General features: G+C 37.7%; 1 protein-coding gene across 3 annotated transcripts in view; it reads right to left on the bottom strand.

Moving 5' to 3' along the window:
- The window catches only part of si:cabz01090165.1 (uncharacterized protein LOC100333421 homolog), a 276,030-nt gene that overhangs the window by 80,062 nt on the left and 171,307 nt on the right, over nt 1–24,661 (bottom strand). For all 3 annotated transcript variants that reach the window (XM_051958377.1, XM_051958378.1, XM_051958379.1), the window contains exon 5: nt 17,049–17,115. The gene's annotated coding sequence lies outside the window, so the exon portion shown is untranslated. The remainder of the gene's footprint in view (nt 1–17,048; nt 17,116–24,661) is intronic.

Genomic DNA, 24,661 nt, shown 5'->3' with positions numbered 1-24,661 from the left:
AACTGATGCTGCCACCAGTTTTCTACCGGTTGCGTTTCGCCTTACATTCTGTTTTATTGTTTGGATATTTTGGGGCAGGTAAATATTCCTTCCTGTCTTTCTGGACAGATCTGAGTCGTCGTGAACAAGTTTCAACAGACGGAGGAGGATCCAAAGAGCTCGGGGTCGCTGGACGAAGCCGACTCCTGGAAACGCCTGAATCGGAGCGTTTCTCGGAGCTTCAGAGGAATCTGACAGACGGAGAGTTCATCACCCCGCTGGCTGCCGGACAGACGGCGAGGGACGGACGCCTCATTAGCCGAGCACTCGAAGCGCATCGGGAGGCCGAGTCTTTGTTCGGACACGAATCATCACCGCCTCGTCTGGGGATGGAAGCTCCTCTCTGACACCGGACAGAAGACGACGTGCTGCTTTAAGACATGTTTGTTGGATAAACACGAAGATCTGTGAAGAACACGCGCTCCACCGACGCTAAAAAGATCCAAGACGGGTTCATCAAACGACCAGAACGCTCCAGAATTCTCCACATAATCAGCAGAAAATCAAGAATGGCCAAGACAGGTGCAAACGACATCTGCATCTTTTTGGTAATTCTGTCTGTTTTTGTAACAAATTTTTCATCATTTTTTGGTACTTTTGTATCATTTAGAGATAATTTAGCATATTTTGTGGTGATTTTGCATCATTTTTGCAGTGATTTAGCATCTTTTTTTGGTAATTCTGTCTATTTTTGTCACCATTTTTGCATCCTTTCTTGGTTATTTTTGCATCATTTCGTGAAAACTATATATTTTTGGAGGATTTTGCTTATTTTTTGTAATTTTGCATCTCTTTGTGGTGATTTTGCATCTATTTCTCTAATTCTGTCTATTTTTGTCACCATTTTTGCATCCTTTCTTGGTTATTTTGCATCATTTGGTGAAAATTTTGTATATTTTTGGAGGATTTTGCTTATTTTTTTGTAATTTTGTGTTTTTTGGTGGTGATTTTGCATCTTTTTTTGGTAATTTTGTCTATTTTTCTCACAAATGTTGTGTCCTTTGTGGTAATTTTGCATCTTTTTGCAGTGACTTAGCATCTTTTTTGGTAATTCTATTTTTGTCACAAATTTCGCATCCTTTTTTTGGTTAATTCGCATCCTTCTGGTAATAATTTTGTGTATTTTTGGGAGATTTTTGCACCATTTTTGGTTATTTTGTGTCTTTTTCTGGTGACTTTGTATACTGTTTTTAGATGATTTTGCATGTTTTTGTGGTCATTTTGCAGTAATTCTGCATATTTTTGCATTGATTTTGCATAGCTTTTGTGGTGATTTTGTATCTTTTGGTGGTAATTTTGCGTCTCTTTGTGGTAATTTTGTGTCTTTTTTTTGATAATTTTGAATATTTTGTGAATTCCGCATCTGTTTGGAGTGATTTAGCATGTTGCTTTAGCATGTTTTTGTGGTGATTCTACCTAATTTTTCATAAATGTTGCATCTTTTGTGGCGATTTAGAATCTTTTGGTGGTTATTTTACGTCACCCCCAAACTTTGGGGATATTATGAGGCGTTTTCTGTGTATTTTTGAGGCACTTTCTGTGTATTTTGAGGCACTTTCTGTGTATATTGGGGTATTTTCTGTGTATATTGGGGTATTTTCTGTGTATTTTGATGTATTTTCTGTGTATTTTGATGTATTTTCTGTGTATTTTGAGGCACTTTCCAGCCTGCTGGGGGTACTTTCAGGTATTTTTTGTGTATTTTGATGTATTTTCTGTGTATTTTGATGTATTTTTTGTGTATTTTGAGGCATTTTCTGTGTATTTTGATGTATTTTCTGTGCATTCTGAGGCACTTTCCAGCCTGCTGGGGGTACTTCCAGGTATTTTTTGTGTATTTTGATGTATTTTCTGTGTATTTTGAGGCATTTTTTATGTATTTTGATGTATTTTCTGTGCATTCTGAGGCACTTTCCAGCCTGCTGGGGGTACTTTCAGGTATTTTTTGTGTATTTTGATGTATTTTCTGTGTATTTTGATGTATTTTTTGTGTATTTTGAGGCATTTTCTGTGTATTTTGATGTATTTTCTGTGCATTCTAAGGCACTTTCCAGCCTGTTGGGGGTACTTCCAGGTGACGTGTGTTCAGGTGATGACATCTTCTTTCCTCCTGGAGGTTTTCTGGTTTCCGTCTCACTGAACCTGAACCTGAACGTCCCGTCGGCTTCGTCCTCTTTTAGTTTCAGCTCTCATCTCTTCTCACCTCCACGTTGTGTGTCTGTGTGTGTCTGTCTGTGTGTGTGTGTGTGTGTCTGTCTGTGTGTGTGTGTGTGTGTGTGTGTGTGTGTCTGTGTGTCTTTGTGTGTTTCCTGTGTGTCTTTGTGTCTAAATTTGGAGCTGTTGAACGTATTCATGCATGTGTGTGTTTTGGACAAAGCGCCGGAGGTTTGCGTGTGAGTGTGTGTTTGTTTGTGTGTGTGTGTGTGTGTGTGTGTGTGTCTGTCCTGGGGGATGGACTGGCAGCGATCCTGCAGGTAAACAACAACAACAACAACGCCTGCTGTGTGTTTGTGTGTCTGCAGGAACACAAACATGCTGCCCGGTGATAAGCTGCAGACAATAGGAGTGTGTGTGTGTGTGTGTGTGTGTGTGTGTGTGTGTGTGTGTGTGTGTGTGTGTGTGTGTGTGTGTGTGTGTGTGTGTGTGTGCGTGTGTGTGTGTGTATGCGACACTAAATGAGACAATGAGGTGGTCGACGGCCAGCAGCATCAATGTCAGAGATTCTGAACCAAACCAGCAGCAGAGACCTTTAAATCTGCAGGTGGAACGTCTTTGTGTTGCGTTTCCATTTTCTGTCTCTCTGTGGTTGTTTTGTGTCTTTGTGGTTGTTTTGTGTGTCTGTGTTTGTTTTGTGTCTCTTTGTTGATGTTTTGCATCTTTGTCGTCGTTTTGGTGCCTTTTTGTGTTAATTTTCTGTCTCTTTTTGGTTGTTTTGTCTTTTTGTGGTCGTTTTTTGTCTGTGTTAATTTTCTGTCTCTTTTTGACTTTTTCAGTATTTTTAGAGTAGTATTGTGTCTTTTTGTGCTTGCTGTGTGCGTCTTTGTGATTGTTTTGTGTATTTTTCTAGTAGTTTTGCATCTCTTTTGGATTATTCTCTTTCTTTTTGTGTTTGCTTTGTGCATCTTTACGGTTGTTTTGTGTATTTTTCTAGTAGTTTTGTGTGTCTTTGTGATTATTCTCTGTCTTTTTGTGTTTGCTTTGTGCATCTTTACGGTTGTTTTGTGTATTTTTGTGTTTGTGCATCTTTACGGTTGTTTTGTGTATTTTTCTAGTAGTTTTGCATCTCTTTTGGATTATTCTCTTTCTTTTTGTGTTTGCTTTGTGCGTCCTTACGGTTGTTTTGTGTATTTTTCTGGTAGTTTTGTGTGTCTTTGTGATTGTTCTCTGTCTTTTTGTGTTTGTTTGCTCGTTAACAGACCCACCAGAACCGTTTCCTCGCCTCCGTCGGTATCGGAGCCCAGATAAGCCGGCAGGAGGAATGAAAACATTTCCATAATTACTGAGGAACAACAGAGGAAATAATAAAACCCAGAGAGGATTTCATTAACATGAAACTGAATGTGAGCAGCAATCAGTCAGAGGAGACACCAGAGAAATCAATGTGTGGAAATAAAACCTCTTCATGGATCTGTCTGAACAGCAGCTTTGATCTTCTGCTGGTCCATGGACGTGTTCCTCACTGGGGCAGTTTCACCTCAGGTGTTTTATGGGTATTTTTAGGTATTTTAAGGTATTTCATGGGTATTTTGGGGTATTTTTTTTGCTCCACTGCATGAAACTGAACCCAGAAGATGCTGCAGGTGACATTAATCGTCTCCAGTAGATTTATTCTAAACGATAACGGAGCTGCCGGTGTTTTCTTCAGAGCCCAGCACTGATCTGAGAGCAGCTGGTGTGAAAATCACTGAAACAGAAAACCAGTCTGTGTCCTCTGAGGGAAACCAAACGATCCCAGATTCAGAGAAAGTTTAGAAATTCACAGTCAGACGGGTTTCATTTCTGTAGAGGTCGACTGGAGACACAAAAGTGTAGAAATGAAACACAGAAAGACACAAAATGACGACAAACTGAGACAAAAAAACCCCACAGACACAAAAAGAGCAGAAGGAGAAGCAAACGCTTCAAACGGTGCATGTTTTCTCATGATGTTGCATCTTTTTGTGTTAAATTTACATCTTTTTGTGGTGATTTTACATATTTTTGTGATGGTTTTGCATCTTTTTCTGGTGATTGTGCATCATTTTTTGGTGATTTTGCGTCTTTTTCTGGCAATTTTACATCTTTTTGCAGTGATTTTACTTTCCCATGGTGATGTAGCTTTTGTGATAAATTTTGGTGAAAAGAATAGCACACTAAATTGATTTTAAAATTACAATTAAAAACTTCTTTCATTTAAAAAAACGTTTTTGCCCTTTTTAATCATTTAATATTCAGAATTTTCTTTTCAAACAATGGAATGGAATTTCATCATGTTTGAATGAAGAAACTGAGCAGAGAAAGTTCATTTCCTGAACATCTTTTCTCTGTGATGAGCTCCTTCTTCCTCTCTGATATGAAACGTTTGTGGTCAATTTGTCATCCGGGTTTCTGTTCACTCGTTTGTTTCCGTTCACTCGTTTGTTTCCGTTCACTCGTTTGTTTCTGCTCTCCGTTCTGCAGTATCGACCCAAACACTCGTCCACATCCGTCTATTTTCAGCTGAACGAAGCACAAAAGGTCCGTCTGAGCGTCTCTGAGTCAGTCTGAGAGGCTCTGAGTCACCGGGCTGAAGGTGAACGCTGCTGCTGCTGCCGTAAAGCCTTCAGGGAAACAACAGCAGGAGGATGGAAATGAGCGTTCTGATCAGGATTCAAGCCTTAAAGCTGCAGGGTTCTGTTAGCTCAGCTCACTGAGGATAACGTTCCACTAAAATAAGAACCGTCGACATTCTGCAGGAACAACTTCACTGCATCATCATCTGAGACCGCTGCAGCTGATCTAATGGAGCCATTATTGGGATGTTTTAATTCTGAAAACATTCTGAGGAAGTTCTGCTGATGTTTTCTTTTAGTTCTCAGAATGTTCGTCGTAAAGGCAGGAAAACGTTTCGATGAGAACGCCGTTACGCTTCAATGCTCTCAAAACCGAATGCCGCACCGAGAACCTTGATTATCTGCAACGTTGCGGGAACGTTTTATAGATTCTAAAATGGGTTTTCTGCAGAATGTTCCACCTTTGTTTATCTGTCAAAGTACACGGACCTCTTCAAAAAAAAAAGAAGCCGACAATAGATTTCAGAGTTAGTTAAGACCATCATGGCCGTCACTAATGCCTCTTTTTTCTACTGACAAAACTTCATGTCTCTTAAAGTTACCCCCTATGCGGAGCTCACTCTTTAAAAATGTCCAAAAATGGACCCAAGTTTGACAATTAAGTCAAAATGGCCTGTTGGGTTTGGGTACGTGTGTGCAAATTCTGATGCATTTTCGATTACCTATAGGCCAACAAAAATGCGATTCAAAAGTCCACTGAAAAAACAATAACAATTCCTTGCTTTCCAGCAGGGTTTTCGTACTTTCCGTGTTTGGACCCTGATAATAATTAAAGCTGCAAGTAGTGCTGCTCATGTCCAAGCACTGATGGGGCCAAAAACATCCAGGGGCCCCCATGGCCACTCCCTTAGGCTTTTGCAGAATATTTTAATAGTTTTTCATCACTAATGCCTCTTTTTTCTGCTGCCTAAACTTCACGTCTCTTAAAGTTACCCCCTATGAGGAGCTCGCTCTTCAAAATGTCCAAAAATGGCCCCAAAACGCCCCAAATCTGCCAGTTCATCTAAAATACTACATAAGATGTGCATATAATAATAGGATTACATATAACATACATAACATGTAATATATTGAATATTGATCATAATAATATGATAATAATAAATTAATTAATTTTATTCAATCATGTTGAAAAAATATGTTTACAAACAGTCCAGCATTCAAAAATTCTAAAAAAGTTTTGGCAAATATCTGCATGAAAACTATTTTAATTATTATTATTATTTAAATACTGAAAATTAGTGTAATTTTATGGTTATAAATTACATTCATAATAATACAGATATTTAATGTGGATTATTTATGGTTTTGAACTTGTTTCTATATGAAAATGAATCCTTTTGTTTCTGTATTTTACTGGATTTTTTCTTATATATTTATTTCCTGTTTGGATTGATTTGAACAATTTAAACAACATTCACCATTTTCCAACACTTCACATGCAAAAAGAACATTTTTTTTAGGAAAACTTGATCAGGATTGGACATAAAGTTTCCCTCAGAGACTCTGAACAGGAGTTTTTAATTGAAGTGCAGCATAAAGTGGAAGAACGCGAGTTTAAGGAAGTGAAACTGTTTAACGTCGATACATAAAAACCATGTTCCAGGACGAGAACATTAGATTTTAATTAGATATCCTGCGTTTACTATAATCTCCAGAAAGAAATCAAAGATCCCCGGAACGTTTCCATAATTGGATTGTAATAAGCTGAATAATATTTGTCGTCTTCATGGAGCTGCTGCTGGATGAAAACAGCGTAAACCCGTTTAATGTGTGGGAGGGAAGCAGCTCATTAGCCTCGGACTCTGTTCAGCCGCTAGCTCTGTTTAAAGAACAACGGTTCCTCCGCTCTGCTAATTAGTCTGCAGGCTTTAGAGAGGAGGAACCAGAACCAGAACCAGAACCGGGGTGAAGCAGAGGACAGAACCGACTTGTTAATTAAAGAAACATATTAAATCCTCACTTCAGTGTAAAGTCACAATCAGTCCATCCACTTTTATATATTTATAGATGGGTAAATAATATACATAAAGCTACTTCAATGATCTGTTTTGTTGATGTACAAAGGTGTGTTTATCACATTTTATTCAGGTGCTGAAATAACCAAAATTAGATGCAAAATTACAAAAATATGACAACATTTTATGTGACATGACACAAAATTGATTCAAAAAGAGCCACAATAATGTAAATTGATGCCAAAATGACCAAAATTAGATGTAAAATGACTCAAATGAAAATAAGTAATAATTCCTTGCATTCCAGTATGGTTTTTACACTTCCAGTGTTTGGAGCCTAAGAATAATTAAAGCTGCAAGCAGCGCTCGTCAGGTCCTCATATCCTTGCTCCTCAGCTATATCCACACCCTGAGACTTTTGTGGAAGATCTTGATAACATTTGATCACTAATGCCTCTTTGATCTCCTGCCCACACTTCACGTCTCTTACAGTTACCCCCTATGAGGAGGTCGCTCTTGAAAAATAACCCCAAAATGCCCCAAATCTGACAATTACTTCAAAATGGCTGACTTCCTGTTGGGTTCGGGTATGAGCGTGCAAATTTTGATGCATTTTTGAGGATCTTTAGGCTGACAAAAATGTGATTCAAAAGTCCACTGAAAAATAATAATAATTCCTTGCATTTCGATAGGGTTCTTACATTTTCAGTACTTGGACCCTAATAATAATTAAAGCTGCAAGCATCATTGGTCGGCTCCTAAGCCAGGGCCAGCCCTGAGACTTTTATGGAAAATTTTGATAACTTTTCGTCACTAATTGCCTCTTTACCTACTGCCCAAACTTCCCATCTCTTAGAGTTACCCCCTATGAGGAGTTCACTTTTGAATGCAAAAAGTCAGAAAATATGAAATTTAATTCAAAATGGCCGACTTCCTGTTGGGTTTTGGGTATGTGTGCAAGATTCTTTTTTCTGTGTCCTGACGTGCTGCACATGTCTACCACATGTCATAGATGTAAGTCAAACGTGCTGCAGGGGAAATATTTTACGAACATTTCAGGGCGACGCGTGTGCAGCGTCCCATAAAGCTGCACGGCATAAAATATGTTTAAACAGATGTTGTCATAAAGGGCATCAATGATGAGATTTAAAGGAAGATGTACCTCAATAGATACAACTTTACACCATAAAGCACGGAGACGCTGAGGCTGTAGATCATTTAACCAAGCAGCAGACGATGGACACTCTGGGCCTCTTAGCCCAGACACAACTACAAATATGAGAGCGTTTATCAGAGCGGGAGTGTCGCGTCGGGGCTGTTAATAAAGCTATAGATGAAGCTGTTCATCACGGCTAAGATCACACCGGGGGCACTTGTTAAAAAGCTGCTGATGCTGCTGCAACCTAAACACAGAAACACATTAGAGGCTGTTTGTCAAACGGGACGACACTCAATCGATGCCACAATCACAACAAAGTCCACACACATCCCAACAGGAAGGAATCAGACCGGTTTAAAATCACAGAATGACTCAAAAACTGGTGATTTATCCCCTAAAATGAGCTAAAATCTAAACTTTAGAAGCTCTTGTTATTATTTAACTGTTAAATCTCCAGCTGTGATCGTAGTTTTATAAATGAGTTCAATAGTGGAGCAGAAAACTGGAAAATTATTAAAACTGTCATTAAAAAGCATCAAATATGGCATCCACATGACTTATATACTGCCTGTTTCAAAAGAAAGAGTTGGATAAAATGGAAATTATTACCATGTAAAATCTTTTTTGGCAAATCTTTTGAAGCAGTTATCAGCTATTTGTAATTTTAATGTTCTTTCATACATTTTTGAAACCTTAGAAAGCCAAAAAAAGCATCAATGACCCTTCAAAATGCTGTATAATATTAATAATTCTAACTTTTATTGAAATAAATGTCTGGGAATTGAATGAAACTTGATTTTTAAAATAATTTTTTAGCCTACTGACAGTCTGGAATATATAATCACACTGAATTAATTCAAATACAGTGAACCCTCGCTATAACGTGGTTCACCTTTCACGGCTTCACTGTTTCACAGATTTTTTTAGGGCAGTTTTTTTATGCTTTTTTTAAACAGCGCATTGTGTTCTGCATCCTGATTGGCTAAGGGACTGACCAACGTGAACAGTCTCCGCGCCTCGTCTCCTCTGCCATACAGGCCAGCGCTGCCTGCTGTGGAGCGCTGGATCATTTCTCTCCTTGGTCTTCATGTAGTGAGACACAATGGTGATTTTAGGGGGTGGCCTGGGGTGGCCGGGGCCACCCCTGAAATCTCATTGGCCACCCCTGCGGCCACCCCAGATCTGATAGGTAGTTGGTCACATGGGCGTAACGGACGCGGGGTACGCGTGGGACATGTCCCCCGCACTTTCCACATCTGTCCCCTCTGTCCCCCGCACTTTTTTCAGCCGTTACAACAGCTAAACCCGTTATTAGCATCCAGTAACGTGTTTTCCCGAGCCGTCTTTGAATGCACCATGAGCGCATGCTAACGCAGGTGTTCCACAGGAGACGTGCTGCTGTGCTGAGCAGTGCTGAACGTGCGTCTGGAGTAATGTTTAGCAAACCAGCCAGAGCTAGCAAGAAGCAAAAAACTTTACACTGTTTTTTCCAAACAAACCGTGTAAGTTGTGTGACCTTGTTGGATGCAAACAATGTTAGACTTGTTAGCTAAATGATGACAAGGTAAAACGTGGCAATATATCAGTATGTTAAGCTAGTTAATAATTTAAATGTGGTTGCCTCTGTTACATTACTGCTAATTAGTCTATTCTTGGAATAAACCCAGTCCTCTTTCATTTCTGGGCAGAAGATGTGCTCACAATTGCTCTCCATGTATTTAAGTCTTTTGGTCCCAAAAGAGGAGAGTCAGGGAGGAGAAAAAAGAATAGGCTATCTATGGTATAAATTTACAACTATTTTTACTGCTTCTCTTTCTAATTCTATCTCAGAATTTTGATTTTCAGATTTTTTAATGATTATTTCCATAAAAAAGAGCAGAGTCAGGCAGGAGATGGACCAGAGGCCAGCAGTAATGTGACCATGCAGGGTCTGCAGAGGTGAAAAAAAAATATGTATCTATGGGTTAAAGTGATTTTGAGGTTAAATTCTACTGCAATTTTTACTCTTCCTAATGCTATTTCAGAATTTTTCTTACCACATTTTTTATGTTTATTGCCATAACAGAAAGAGCAGAGTCAGGGAGGAGATGGATCAGAGGCCAGCAGCAGGGACAAGGATGTAGGGTCTTTACAGGTAAGGAGAGATTATAACTTCCTGAAAATAAGATATCTATTGCAGGGAGAAACCAGGCAGTACTGATCATTTCATGTTCAGTGTTTGGCACCTTTGGCTACTCGTCCAGTAGATGTTCAAGGGACATTGTTGTCAACTCAACTAGAGTTTGGCCACTAAAACTTTAGATTTTATGGTTTAAAGTTTTATACTTTATAGTTTAAAGAACCAGCCTAGTTGGTCCCCTGGTATTGTACTGTGGCTGTTAGGGATTATGTGGTTCTTTAGCCACTAAGGACGGTGCAATTAAATGTAATTAAATCGCTCTGAAAAATTTGTCCCCCTCACTTCTGAGATGGTGGTTACGCCCATGTAATAATGGGAAATGGAATTTAAAAATAAACCAGAATAGACACCTTTATTTAACACTTATGAGACAGGAAAACATGGGAGAAAGAGGGGATGTGGTCGGCTGCGTACATGGCATTAAACTCCGCTATGCCATAGCCACCCCACACTAGCTTTGTGTCCCATCAAGGCCACCCCGGTAAAAAAGTCCTGGATACGCCACTGGTGAGACACCCTGAAAGACGGAGCCGACAGAGCAGCCTTCTTTTCCCCCGCCGTCAACCGGACAGTGGACGTGGTCCCCAGCCGTCTCTGGCCACCGCAGCCGCGTTCCCCAGGAGAAGAGCGCCGGTGCGAGCCTTCCCCACCCCCGACTGCTCCAATTGATTCAGCCGCCCGCTCTCTGAGGCAAGAGTACCGCTGCGGCGTCCACCTGGCTGCAGCTGCAGCGCTCCCCCAAGTGCAGTATTGTATAATAACTGTAAAAAATAAAGCTGACTACTTCACGGATTTCACCTATCGCGGGTTCTTTTTGGAACGTAACCCCCGCGATAAACGAGGGTTCACTGTATTACAAAATCTTGAAAATATGCTAGCCTAATAGATTGTTAACACTGCCTGGACTGGAAAACCAAACTGAATGATTGAAAAGATTACAAAATCTGCAAGCTTTTGTAGAATATCCATCCATTCTCTATACACCGCTTTATCCTCACTGGGGTCGCGGGGGGGGGGGGTGGGGTGGGGGGGGGGTTGCTGGAGTCTATCCCAGCTGACTGGGGCGAAGGCAGGGGACACCCTGGACAGGTCACCAGTCTGTCACAGGGCAGCTTTTGTAGAATATCTTTTTTGAAAATTTTACGACATTAACATGGTTTTGCACATTTCTGACAAAGCATCAAAAAACCTTCAAAATACAGCAAAATGTCATTAATTCTAATTTGTACTGGAATAAACTTCCTTGAACTGAATGAAACTTGAATTTTCAAATAACTTTAATAAATAAATAATGAATTTTATCGACACTTTCTAGACGATAAAATTGATTAAATATACTTTATTGTCCCACTTGTGCCATCGGTGCAATCTCAACAAACACTAATCACACTGAATTAATGTAAAGATGACAAAATCTTGCAAATTTTCCACATTTTATCAAATTAAATCTAATTATTATTATCACATTTTTGTGGTATTAATATTGTTTTGGAAACTTCCAGCCCTAGATTTCAATTCCAGCAACAAAAAACTATCTAAGAATCTTCAAAAAAAAATCTCATTAATTCTAACTTTATTGGAATAAATGTCTTTGAATGGAATGAAGAAGTTATTTTAAGTTTAATGACACTGTCTGGACCATAATACCACATTAAATTGGCCTAAATGTTGGCATATTGTAAAACATCTTCTAAATATTATTGAATATTTGTTATACTAACGTTGTTTTGTACATTTTCTTTGACACCTTAAAGTCCAATTCTGCTTCCAAAAACATGTAAGAATCTTCAAAATGCAGTAAAATCTCATTAATTCAAACTTTTATTGGAATAAATGTCTTTGAATTGAATGAAGCTTGAGTGTTGGATTCATTTTTAAGCTTAGAAACACCATCCAGACTATAAAATCACACTGATTTAATTAATCTAAATGTTGGGAAACCTGCAAGATGTTTTAAAATACAGTTAAATATACACAATAAAAGTCTTTCCTTGCTGGTAAATGCCAGAAAATTGGTGCTGATTCCATGTTAATATGAACTTTATTCTGTTTTTCCAGGAATCTCTGCTCGACTGAACTGTTTATTCCATTAAAATATGAAGATCAATGGTTCAAAAAGAGAAACCGGCACAAACTGTGTTGATTTATTTACTTTTTACGGTTCAACTGATGCTTTCATTTCAAACAGGAAGCTCAGGCGATGGTTTTTATTTGCAGAAGTTCGGTGACTCCTGCTTCAGGTTTCTTCTTTAATTCAATCTTTCTGTTTGCTCTGTTTGAACGTGGGAGCTCAAGCAGCCATTTAAGACTTTCCACGGCCGTTAAGTGGCATCACCTTAATCTTTTATGACTCTTTAATCAGACGCATTGTGCTGAAATCAAATCTATTCACTGAGCGGGTGCAGAGGAGGTGAAGTGGAAGAAAATAACATTTAAATGCTCCCAAACAAATTAAACAGGCGACAAAAGTGTCAGGAGTGAATTTAATTTAAAGTACGTATACGTGTTGGACTGAAGAGTGTGTAGATGTGTTTCATCAGGCGGAAGATAAAAGATGATTTTTACTTCAGTTTGATTATTCTCATGACCTACAAAGACAATAAATAAATATTACTTACTTAACGTAAGTTATAGTACTGTCAAACTGTTTAATGTGAGTGCTAGGGATGCAGAAGTAAACACCAGCGTACTGGATTATACACCCCCTGTCAAAAGTTTCAGGACGCTTTCTCATTCATTTAAATGAGAAAGCGTCCTAAAACTTTTGACAGGGGATGTACATTAAATATCAAAAAATAACAATAAAGCATCCGTAGAATGTACAGAGAACAATTAAACACCAAGAAGAGCTGCTTAAACTTAGATTTTATACATAATGTTATAAATAATACACGGCTCAAAGGGCACAGAAGTAATAATAATAATTAAAGCTGCAAGCACCATTGGTCGGGAACTCGCCTCTTTGCTCCTTAGCCATGGCCACGCTCTTAAGACGATTGTGGAATACTTTTTATAACTTTCATCACTAATGTCTGTTTTATCTACTGACCAAATTTCACATCTCTAGGAGTTACCTCCTATGAGGAGTTTGCTCATGAAAACGGCCAAAAAATGGCCCAAATCTAACAATTAATTCAAAATGGCCGACTTCCTGTTGGGTTTCGGGTATACATGCAAGAGGCTTTTTTGTGTGCTCTGACATGCAGCAGCATAAAAAGTACTGTTTGGGGCAACTTCAAGAAAAAAAAATTCGTCCCAGTGAGTTAAACAGCAACAATTTTCTGGTATTTTTTGCTGTTTTGTTTCTCATTTCTGTTGTTTTGTGTCACATTTTGTGTCTCATTTTTGTTGTTTTCTGTTGTTTTGTGTCTCATTGCTTTTGTTTGATGTCTTATTTTGGTCATTTTGTGTCATATTTTGTTGTTTAGTGTGTTGTTTTAGTTCATGTCTTATTGCTGTTGTTTTGTGTTGCTCTTCGTCTCATTTCTGCTGTTTTGTGTTTTGCTTTGGTTTTCTGTTGTTTGTGTCTCATTGTTATCATTTTGTGTCTCCTTTGTGTTGTTTTGATTTTCATTTTTGTTGTTTTCTGTTGTTTTCTGTCTCTTTTCTGTTGTTTGTGTCTCATTCTGGCCATTAGCAGCAGCATAAAAGCTAATATTTATGCCAAATTTAAAAAACATTCGTCCCAGTAGGTTAAACGGCCACAATAACTTCAGATTAAAAGCCTGAACTTGAGAAACCACCGGAGATGACCTGAACCCCGAGTGTCTGTCATGGAAATTTCCATTGTCTGCCGACCATCTGTCCACCTGTGTGTGTGCTCAGGTGTGTTCACACTCACAGCGGGACACACACACACACTCCTTCCATTGGAAGGTGAGTCCGGCTGTGCGGCTGCAGCCGACAGGTGTCTGGCAGCGTCCAGGTAAAGCACCTTGTTGTTCTGTCGGCTTCTCACAACAAAAACATGCACCGGCGTTAAAAACACACAAGTGTCAGGAGGTTTTCATCTCAATGAGGGAACTTCAAACGCTCCGTCAGGCAGGGTACCGAGACAACAGGAAGCTTAATGCAAACACTTCCAGATTATTGTGTCTTTATTGAAGACACACAAACAAAAAATCTGACAATTAATTCACAATAGCCAATTTCCTGTTGGGTTCCGGGTATGTATGTGCAAATTTTGGTGTGTTTTTGAGCATCTTTAGGCCGACAAACACGCAATTCAAAAGTCTGCTGAAAAATAATATTAATTCTTTGCGTTCCAATAGGGTTCTTGTACTTTCAGTGCTTGGATGCTAGTAATAATTAAAGCTGCAAGCACCATTGGTCGGGTCCTTGCATCCTTGCTGCTCAGACATGGCCACGCCCTCAGACCTTTACAGAAGATATTTCTAACCTTTCATCACTCATTCCTCTTTTTTCTTCTGCCCAAACTTCACGTCTTGTGGAGTTTCCCCTATGAGGAGTTTACTCTTAAAAATGTCCAAAAACGCCCCAAATCTGACAATTAATTCAAAATGGCTGACTTCCTGTTGGGTTTCTGGTATGTATGCACAAATTTTGATGCGTTCTCAAGTATCTTTAGGCCGACAAAACAAGGATTCAAAAGTCCACCGAAAAATAATAGCGATTCCTTGCATTTCATTAGGGTCCTCACTCTCAGTGCTTGGATGTTGATACTAATTAAAGCTGCAAGCAGCGTTGGCCGGGTGCTCGCATCTTCGTCACGTCTCTCAAAGTTTCCCCTATGAGGAACTCGCTCTTGAAAACATCCAAAAACGGCCTGGTTGTTGTTCTCTCGGCTTCTTCCAACAAAAACACACAGAGACACAAACGCAGCATTAAAAACACACAAGTGTCAGGAGGTTTTCATCTAAACAAGGGAACTTCAAACGCTCCGTCGGGCAGGTTACCAAGACAACAGGAAGCTTAACGCCTGGATCCGTTAACAGCTCCAGATTATTGTGTCTTTATTTCACACAAACACTTTTTAAAAACATGCAACACTTCAGCCTTTTGACGTCAAAACATTTTAAACCTTTCACCTCCACTTCAAAACACATAAATCTACGTTTCCTCTGAAGCGTCACCTTCAAAATAAAAGCTTAATGACTTCTGAGGATTTACCAGGAGAACTCCCTTATTGCTCCACAGAATTCAAAGATAAATGCTGCTTTATGTCTGCTTTATTTCCTGTAAAAATGTGGATTTGTTGTCTCTCTAATGTTCTGTAAGCTGAGATGTTTTTGACACGTTTAACTCATAAAATAAGGATTTAAACTCCAGCATTTAATATGGAAATCGGACAAGATCTTACATTATTTGCCGACTCTGTCATAATTCTTAGGACAAATATCATAATTTCTAAGAATTTATTTATAAATAAGATCAATTAGCTCAATGTTATGTTGGTTTTTATCAGTTATGATCAGTTTATGTACAAAAAAATGACATGTAAATTCAGAAAATCTGAGTTTTTTGGGTCTCATTTTCCTAATTTTGTGTCTCGTTTTGGTTGTTTTCTGTTGTTTTCCGTCACATTTTAGTTGTTTTTATTTGGGTTCTGCTGATAAGAAAAAAGAAGAGAAAAGAAGAAGATAAATAAAAGGAAGAAAGATGAGGAGAAGAAGGAGGGAAAGAGGAAAAGCAGTGAGATAAAAATAGTGTGTTTGTCGTGTGCATGGTGTGTGTTTGTAGTGTGTGTGTTTTTTTATCTGGATGCTGCTTTCTTCCAGCTGCAGATTTTTGGCCTCCAGCGTTCTACTGTTTTGTTTTTTTCTTTCTCTCTATTTTCTGTTTCTGCTGACGGAGACCAAAAGTTCTCCTCAAAGAACAGAAGAACCCAAAAGAAACCAACAAAGTCTTGAAGATGATCAACGTCAACACAAAGCAGCTGATCACGCGGAAACACAAACTGATCTCTGATGGAATAAAAGTAATGAATTAAAGTTCTGCAGCTCCGTCTACATTTATTATTAGTGTCTCTATTCTTCTGTCTTTACTGTCTAAATGACAAAAAACATGCAAAATCATCAGAAAAAAAACACAAAATCACCACAAAAAAGTAAAATGACACAAAGTCAGCAGAAAAAAAGAATAATTACCACAAAAATGGACAAAACTACCAGAAAACGACCCCAAACCACCACAAATATAGGCGAATATACCACAAAAAGACACAAAATGTCCACAAAATGAGACCAATCCACCAAAATAGAGCCACAGTTACCACAAAGAAACACAAGATCTGCACAAAAAGATCAAAATCACCACAAAAAGCACAAAATTCCCACACAGAGGCCAAAACTACCACAAAAAAATGTAACGTCATCACAACCCTAACCCTAGCCAAACTACCACAAAGAGATGCAAAATCAGCAATAAAAAAGCAACAGTCCCACAAAAACTGTCAAAAATACCACAAAATGACCCTAAATCACCACAAATATTGGTGAATATAGCACAAAAGACACAAAAACACCACAAAATGACCCCAAACCACCACAATATACAAAAGACACAAAGTCACCACCAAAAGATACAAAATGACGACAAAAAGAGACCAAACCGCCAAAACAGGGCCACAATTATCACAAACAAACACAAATCACCACAAAAAGACACAAAATTTCCATAAACGGCCAAAACTACAATACAAAATGCAAAAATCACCACAAAAGCACCTGAACTACCAGAAACAGATGCAAAATCAGTACAAAGAAATGCAAAACTACCATAAAACAAGACGACGGCAAAATAACGCCAAACCACCGATCTGCTGCCACAAACTGTCCGTAAATCACAACTAACTGCACGTTTAACACCAGTTTTTATGTCTTTAGCAGGATTCTGAAACCTTTTAAAATCAACAGTGTTAACCAGGAAACCATCCGACCCACCGGTTCAGGGCTTCAGTATCAGCAGGATCCAGTCAGGAACAGTCAACAGGATTCAATCTGCAACAGCCTGCAAACACAAAACAACATTACAGGTTAGAACAGGGTGAAGTTAGTCTGAAAACACAACAATCCTCTCTACAACACAATATAACAGGTTAGAACAGGGTGAAGTTAGTCTGAAAACAACAATCCTCTGGTTAGAAACGACATTACAGGTTAGAACAGGGTGAAGTTAGTCTGAAAACAACAATCCTCTGGTTAGAAACGACATTACAGGTTAGAACAGGGTGAAGTTAGTCTGAAAACAACAATCCTCTGGTTAGAAACGACATTACAGGTTAGAACAGGGTGAAGTTAGTCTGAAAACAACAATCCTCTGGTTAGAAACAACATTACAGGTTAGAACAGGGTGAAGTTAGTCTGAAAACAACAATCCTCTGGTTAACCCGTTGCGGTTCAGCGGCCTGCGGGCAGGTCGTTTTGATATCTGCATAAGCATTTTTCGAAACAGAACGACACTGCCAACTCGATAATAGAAATATTATACACCGATGGAAAGCTTAGATTCTCATGAATCCGCCGGTATAAACCACTTTCAGATGTGATTACCACAGCGGGTAATATAAACACATTTGTCCGACAAACAACGAATATCCATCCATCCGTTCTCTGTACACGGCTTTAACGTACACAGCGCGACTCACATTTCCGGGTTCATTATTACACACAGAAGAAAATATTCCACAAAAAACGGCCATAATCCAACCTTGGACATCCAGATGAAACAAGCCAGTAAACTATTTTGTCCAAAACATGTCCTGAAGTCGGTATAAAATCCACGAATCGGTCGTTTTCGAAGAAATGCACCTCGCGATGCGCGTCCAAATTCCCTGTATTTCTCGTCATATTTTTATTTACAAATAGAATATTAGCGATTTTTTGTACTGAAAATGGCTGGAATTGACTGAAGCTTATAGGGCTACAACACAACATTACAGGTTAGAACACGGTGAAGTTGCAGGTAGAATCTTTCTTAGAGCAGCTGCATGGTTTGTCTAATATTATGAGGATGTCATCTGCAAAGAAACACATTTTTTAGAAACCAAACTACACTCTTAAAGCATCCGGAACTCCCAATGTAATGTTGTTTTTTTTCCAGAAAATAATCAAATTTAAGGTATATTTTTATTTAGTAATGATATTTTCACCTTAGTTTTTGTACTATACGCGCATGAGTCCATGGATGATGTTGGTTTTTGCAGCAAAATTACAGGTAGAACCTTGAAAAATCTTTCTTAAAGCAGCTGCATGGTTGGTCTAATATTATAAGGGTATCATCTGCAAAGAAAAACCAAACTACGCTCTTAAAGCATGGGAAACTCCAAATGGGACAGTTTTATTTTGAAAAATGATCATATTTAATGTAAAAATTGATTTAGTAAAGATATTTTAACCGCACTTTTTGTAATATAGATGCACGAGTCCATGGATGATGTTGGTTTTTGCAGCAAAATTACAGGTAGAACCTTGAAAAACCTTTCTTAAAGCAGCTGCATGGTTGGTCTAATATTATAAGGGTATCATCTGCAAAGAAACGCATATTTTGGAAAACCAAACTACACTCTTAAAGCCTGGGAAACTCCAAACAGGATGTTTTTGTCCAGAAAATCTTTCCTCATGCATAATTTGACTCATATTTCCACTGTAGTTCTTTCTGCTATGCATGCACCAGTCCGTGTTTGTTCGTCCAAAATCCGTCCTCTGAAAACAAATCATGTTTTTCTCTGCAGGCTTCCACCAGCTGGAGAGTCCAGAAGTCTCAGATTAAAGCTTCTCTCGCTGAATAAGACTCAATAAATCGACCGTCATCCTTTGTTTCTTTTGCCTGTGTGGAAGCAGAACAATCAGACGGTGATTTACATTCCTTTCTTCTCCTCCGTCTTCCTCTTAGCGTCGTTTTTCCGACTCTTTCTTTTGACAGCTCCGACTCGGCAGCAGATGGAGGCTGTTGGCGAGCTGATGGAGAGGTGACAGTTTCTACAGCGAAAGGAAACGAAGCGTCGATGCGCCGCTTCAGGATCATTTCTGCAAAGCAGCGGTAGTTCCTGTGGGAGGCTTTTAAATATCCAGTATTTTTATGTGGAAAATGCCTCCTAAAAACTCAGACGACCCAGAAAACGGCGTGGAAACTACGACATATAAACACGACGCAGTTAAATGTGTGATTTAAAGCAGATTAAATGTGCAGGATGGTGGATTATTGGTGAAGTTTTAGCTTTCATCCTTTGTCATCATTAAGAGCGGGTTTCATTCTGACTGTTTCTTTTTTTTTTTTTGCGACTAAGCTTCCCTCTCTGTCAAGTTAAAAACAGCCAAAATGATGTGGATTGATGCCGAAATGACCAAAATTAGATGTAAAATGACCAAAAATGAGGCACAAAAATGAATAAAATAATACAAAACTGAGGCAAAAACACCAAAAATAATCTAAATTGACACAAAAATGACCAAAATTTGATATAAAATGACTGAAATGATACAAAAAGAAGCAAAATATGAGATAACTGAGGCAAAAACACCCAGAATAGTATAAACTGATGCAAAAATGACCAAAATTAGATATTAAACGACCAAAAATGGGCCAGAAAATTACACAAAAATGTATAACACAAAAAGAGAAAATTGAAGTGAAAAGAGTAGAAATACTGGAAATCAATATAAAACTAGACAGAAAATGACCTGAATGACACAAAAATGAATAAAATAAGACAAAAATGAGGCAAAATATCGTAAATTGGTGCAAAATTAGATTAAACTACCGAAATGGAGCAAAAAAATTTGACCAAAATGAGACAAATTTTTTTAAAAATAGGAGAAATTTGTAACAAAAGAGTCAAAAAGTTCTGTAAATCAATACAAAATTAGATGTAAAATCACCAGATTGAGGCACGAAATGACACAAAAACACACAAAAAGAGAAAGATCTGATGCAGATTAAATGTTCAGGACGAAGGATTAAAAGATTCTGTTAATTAACTTCTATTTCTGTGATGTTTGTTCTGAGAGAACTTCAGGAACTTTGAAAGGAAACCAGAGAAACTTTGGAACCGTCAGCAGTTTTTCCGTTTCAGCTGATTAACGCAGAGCCACAGCTTCAACAGAACATCCACACCAACAGTCAGGAGCAAACGTTGTGAAAGGACGACACGTTTTATTTTCAAACTGACATCATGCAAACGTTCAGAGGGTTCAGAGCGTCTGAAGCTGCTGTTCTTCATGGAGAAAGCAGATTCTGTTCATTCCTGCCATGTTTTATGTGTTTTTTCTGTTTATGATGTGATTATTTGCATCTGATTCAGAGAAAAACTCCACGAATCATCGATCGATCAGAAGAAGCGACGTTAGAGGAGATTAGAAGCGATCGATTGGACAAGCAGCCGAGGAGATAATCAATACCAGAAACTGATGCTGTTAATTAGAGCCCGACCACAGGAATGAATAATGATAAAAATAATAACAATAAAGCTGATTTATTCAGACTCTAGAGCTGCGTTTCTTTTTATTCTCGCCTTTAAACGAGGTCACGGCTGCAGAAAATCATCATGGAGCCGCAATAAAACTAAAAAAAACGATGATTCCTGCAAACAAAACATGAAAAATAACTTTTTTGTGGTTGTTTTGTGTCTCTTAGAAGCCTCTCTGTGTGTCTAACAGGTAGTTTTATCTGTGATTGCTTTGGTTTTGCATGTATTCATGTTCATTTTGTGCCATTGTTGGTCAATTCTAGTCTTTTTCTGGACATTTTGTGTGTTTACAGTCATTTTGCATCTTGTTTTAATAAGTTGAAGTGTTTTGTGGTTTAATGAGACAAAAACAACCAAAATGAGATATAAATTAGACTAATGAGATATAAATGAGATACAAATGAGACAAAAATGACCCAAATGAGATAAAAATGACAAGAAAACGACCAAAATGAGATATAAATGAGACTAATGAGATATAAATGAGATACAAATGAGACAAAAATGACCCAAATGAGATAAAAATGACAAGAAAAATGACCAAAATGAGATATAAATGAGACTAATGAGATATAAATGAGATACAAATGAGACAATAATAACCCAAATGAGATAAAAATGACAAGAAAAATGACCAAAATGAGATATAAATGAGATATAGATGAGATATAAATGACCAAAAGCAGATCTATTTGAGATGTAAATGGCAAAAATGAGAAATACGTGAGATATACATAAGACAAATGAAATATAAATGAGACAAAAGGAAGTAAAGGAGATATTGATGAGACACAAATAAGATAAAAATGAGACAAAAATGACCAAAGTGAGATATAAATGAGATATAAATGACCGAAACGAGGTGTAAATGAAACAAAAATGAGATATAGATGAGACTAAAATGACCAAAATGAGACTAAAATGACCAAAATTAGATATCAACAACCATAATTAGATCAAAAAGTAGATTTATTCAGACTCTAGAGCTACATTTCTATTTGCAAAATTAGGTAAAAATGAGACAAATACAACTAGAAAGAGATATAAATGAAATACAAATGAGATGTTAATATGACCAAAATGAGATATAAATGAGACATAATTATGAATTCAAGTATTTTGTGGTTGTTGTGTTTCTTTTCAGACATTCTACATCTAGTTATGATGTTTTTGTGTGTCTAAGGATTTTTTTTTTATCTCTATGTGCTTTAGTTTTTCATGCATTTTACTAATTTTCAGTCACTTTTAATCTTTTTCTGGCCCTTTTGTGCGTCTTTGCGGTCATTTTGCATCTTTTTTTCACAGTTTTAAGTCTTTTTGTGGTTGTTGTGTGTCTCTTTGCATCCTGTTTGCATCACGTTGTGGTACTTCTGTGTGTCTGAGAGGAGGCTTCATGACTGTTTTCATTGATCTAGCATGTGTTTGTGCTAATTTTTGTCTTTCTTGTGCTTTTGTGATCTTTAATGTTTGTTTTCAGGATTTTTTCACGTCTTTCTGGTTGTTGTTTTTTCTCTGTTTGTGTTGGTTTTGCACGTGTTTGTGTTAATTTGAATCCACTTCCTGCTGTTTCGTGTGTCTTTGTGTTCTTTTTGCGTGTCTTCATGGTCATTTTGCATTTTGCCATCCCATAATAAGCAACATCTGAAGCTGCAGGATGAATAACAATGATAATAATAATAACAATAAAGCTGATTTATTCAGACTCTAGAGCTGCGTTTCTTTTTATTCCCTCCTTTAAACGAGGTCACGGCTGCAGAAAATCATCAATAAAACTAAAAAAAGAGACTTTTATTTGTGTTCCTGCAAATAAAACGTGAAAAATCAGCAGCGATTAGAAACGAAGACGGAGAAGAACGATAAAACAATGAAGGAATAAAAATAGCAGCACTCCTGGTGAACTCATCCGCAGTGATTAAAGCAGATCATCACACATTTGTTACTGCGTACTACTGAGTATTACTGCGTTTTACTGCGTTTTACTTTGTATTACTGCAGTTTCACCATCTGGGAGAACTTTAAGAAGAGAAACATTCAACAGAAAAACTGATTCTCACCAAGAAAATGTTTATAAACCAATAAAACAGGAAAAGCCTGTAATATAACATTTATAAAGAAAACATGTTAATACTTCGTTCAATATCTGTGAAATTATGACATTTTTGCTCATTGAAATTAAGTAAAAATAATAAAATGTGAATATTTGTAAAAATGCAGATGAGGAAAATGGAAAAAAATATATAAAAATGAATAAAAAATAACACATTTTATGTCTATTTTTTTAAAATAAAATTAAAAAAGTGTAATTTGACGGTCAAATATTGTGAAAGATTTATTTTAAAAAACACAGCTTCTTAAACAAAATATATAAATGAGATATCAATATATATAAATAATATAAAATGACCAAAATGAGAAATAAATTAGACCAAAACAACCAAAATGTGACATAAATGTCCAAAATGAGATTAAATGAGACAAATTCGATATAAATGAGATACAAATGGGGGAAAAATGACTAAAATGAGACAAACAAAAAACAGCATTCAAATGATTCACCAGAAAAGTTAAAGTTTCAAAGCTAAAAGTTGTAGTTTCGTTCTTGTTTGTGAGCAGAAGGAGAATAAATCCTGAGATCTTCTCCTGAGAATCAGACGGTCAGAGAAAAATAAAAACCTCCAGCAGAGCTTTTAGACGTCTGAAGAGAAACCTCCTGAACCGGGTGGTCCAGAGTAATGAGGAAAATAAAGATCCCTGAGAGGAGAACCTCATCCATATTTATCCTCCTCTCATTAATTCACCACCAGTTGTTCTTCTTTAAGAGCAGCTCAGAGGTTTAAACTTAATCCCATTCCTTCCTCTACAGGAGGAACTCTGAGACAGTAACAGAATGCTCCTCATTTGGGCTACATTGGTAGCTAATACTACTCATTTGAGCTAACCTGGCAGCTAATTTTACTTGTTAATGCTAACACGGGAGCTAATGCTATGTGTTTGGGCTAATGTAGCAGTTATTGTTACAAGCCTAGGCTAATGTAGCAGGCAGTGTTGAGTGCTAGCGCAAACATGGTGAATAACGTTACTTGTTTAGGCTAATGTAGCTGCTAATGCTACTTATTTGGGCTAACTTAGCTGCTAACGTTACTTATTTGGGGCTAACGTAGCTGCTAATGCTACTTGTTTAGGCTAATGTAGCTGCTAATGCTACTTATTTGGGCTAACTTAGCTGCTAACGTTACTTATTTGGGGCTAACGTAGCTGCTAATGCTACTTATTTGGGCTAATGTAGCTGCTAATGCTACTTATTTGGGCTAACGTATCTGCTAATGTTACTTATTTGGGCTAATGTAGCTGCTAATGCTACTTATTTGGGCTAATGTAGCTGCTAATGCTACTTATTTGGGCTAATGTATCTGCTAGTGCTACTTATTTGGGCTAATGTAGCTGCTAATGCTACTTATTTGGGCTAATGTATCTGCTAATGCTACTTATTTGGGCTAATGTATCTGCTAATGCTACGTATTTGGGATAATGTAGCTGCTAATGTTACTTATTTGGGCTAATGTAGCTGCTAATGCTACTTATTTGGGCTAACGTATCTGCTAATGTTACTTATTTGGGCTAACGTAGCTGCTAATGTTACTTATTTGGGCTAATGTAGCTGCTAATGCTACTTATTTGGGCTAATGTATCTGCTAATGCTACGTATTTGGGATAATGTAGCTGCTAATGTTACTTATTTGGGCTAATGTAGCTGCTAATGCTACTTATTTGGGCTAACGTATCTGCTAATGTTACTTATTTGGGCTAACGTAGCTGCTAATGTTACTTATTTGGGCTAATGTAGCTGCTAATGCTACTTATTTGGGCTAATGTAGCTGCTAATGCTACTTATTTGGGCTAATGTATCTGCTAATGCTACTTATTTGGGGCTAACATAGCTGCTAACATCACTAAGTTCATTTAGTCCATAAACTAAAAATATTCTGCCTGTTCTATGAGGAAATAACCAAAACACAATACATCATTCTACAGGTCCAACTTATCAACATATAGAATTATTTTTCATAAAAGATTTCATGATAAGCTGTG

This window comes from Acanthochromis polyacanthus, chromosome 13 (genome assembly GCF_021347895.1).
Source record: "Acanthochromis polyacanthus isolate Apoly-LR-REF ecotype Palm Island chromosome 13, KAUST_Apoly_ChrSc, whole genome shotgun sequence".
In the NCBI taxonomy this organism is placed as follows: Eukaryota; Metazoa; Chordata; class Actinopteri; family Pomacentridae; genus Acanthochromis; species Acanthochromis polyacanthus.
The sequence above is the reverse complement of the archived record's forward strand: the minus strand, read 5'-3'. Positions and strand labels throughout refer to the sequence as shown.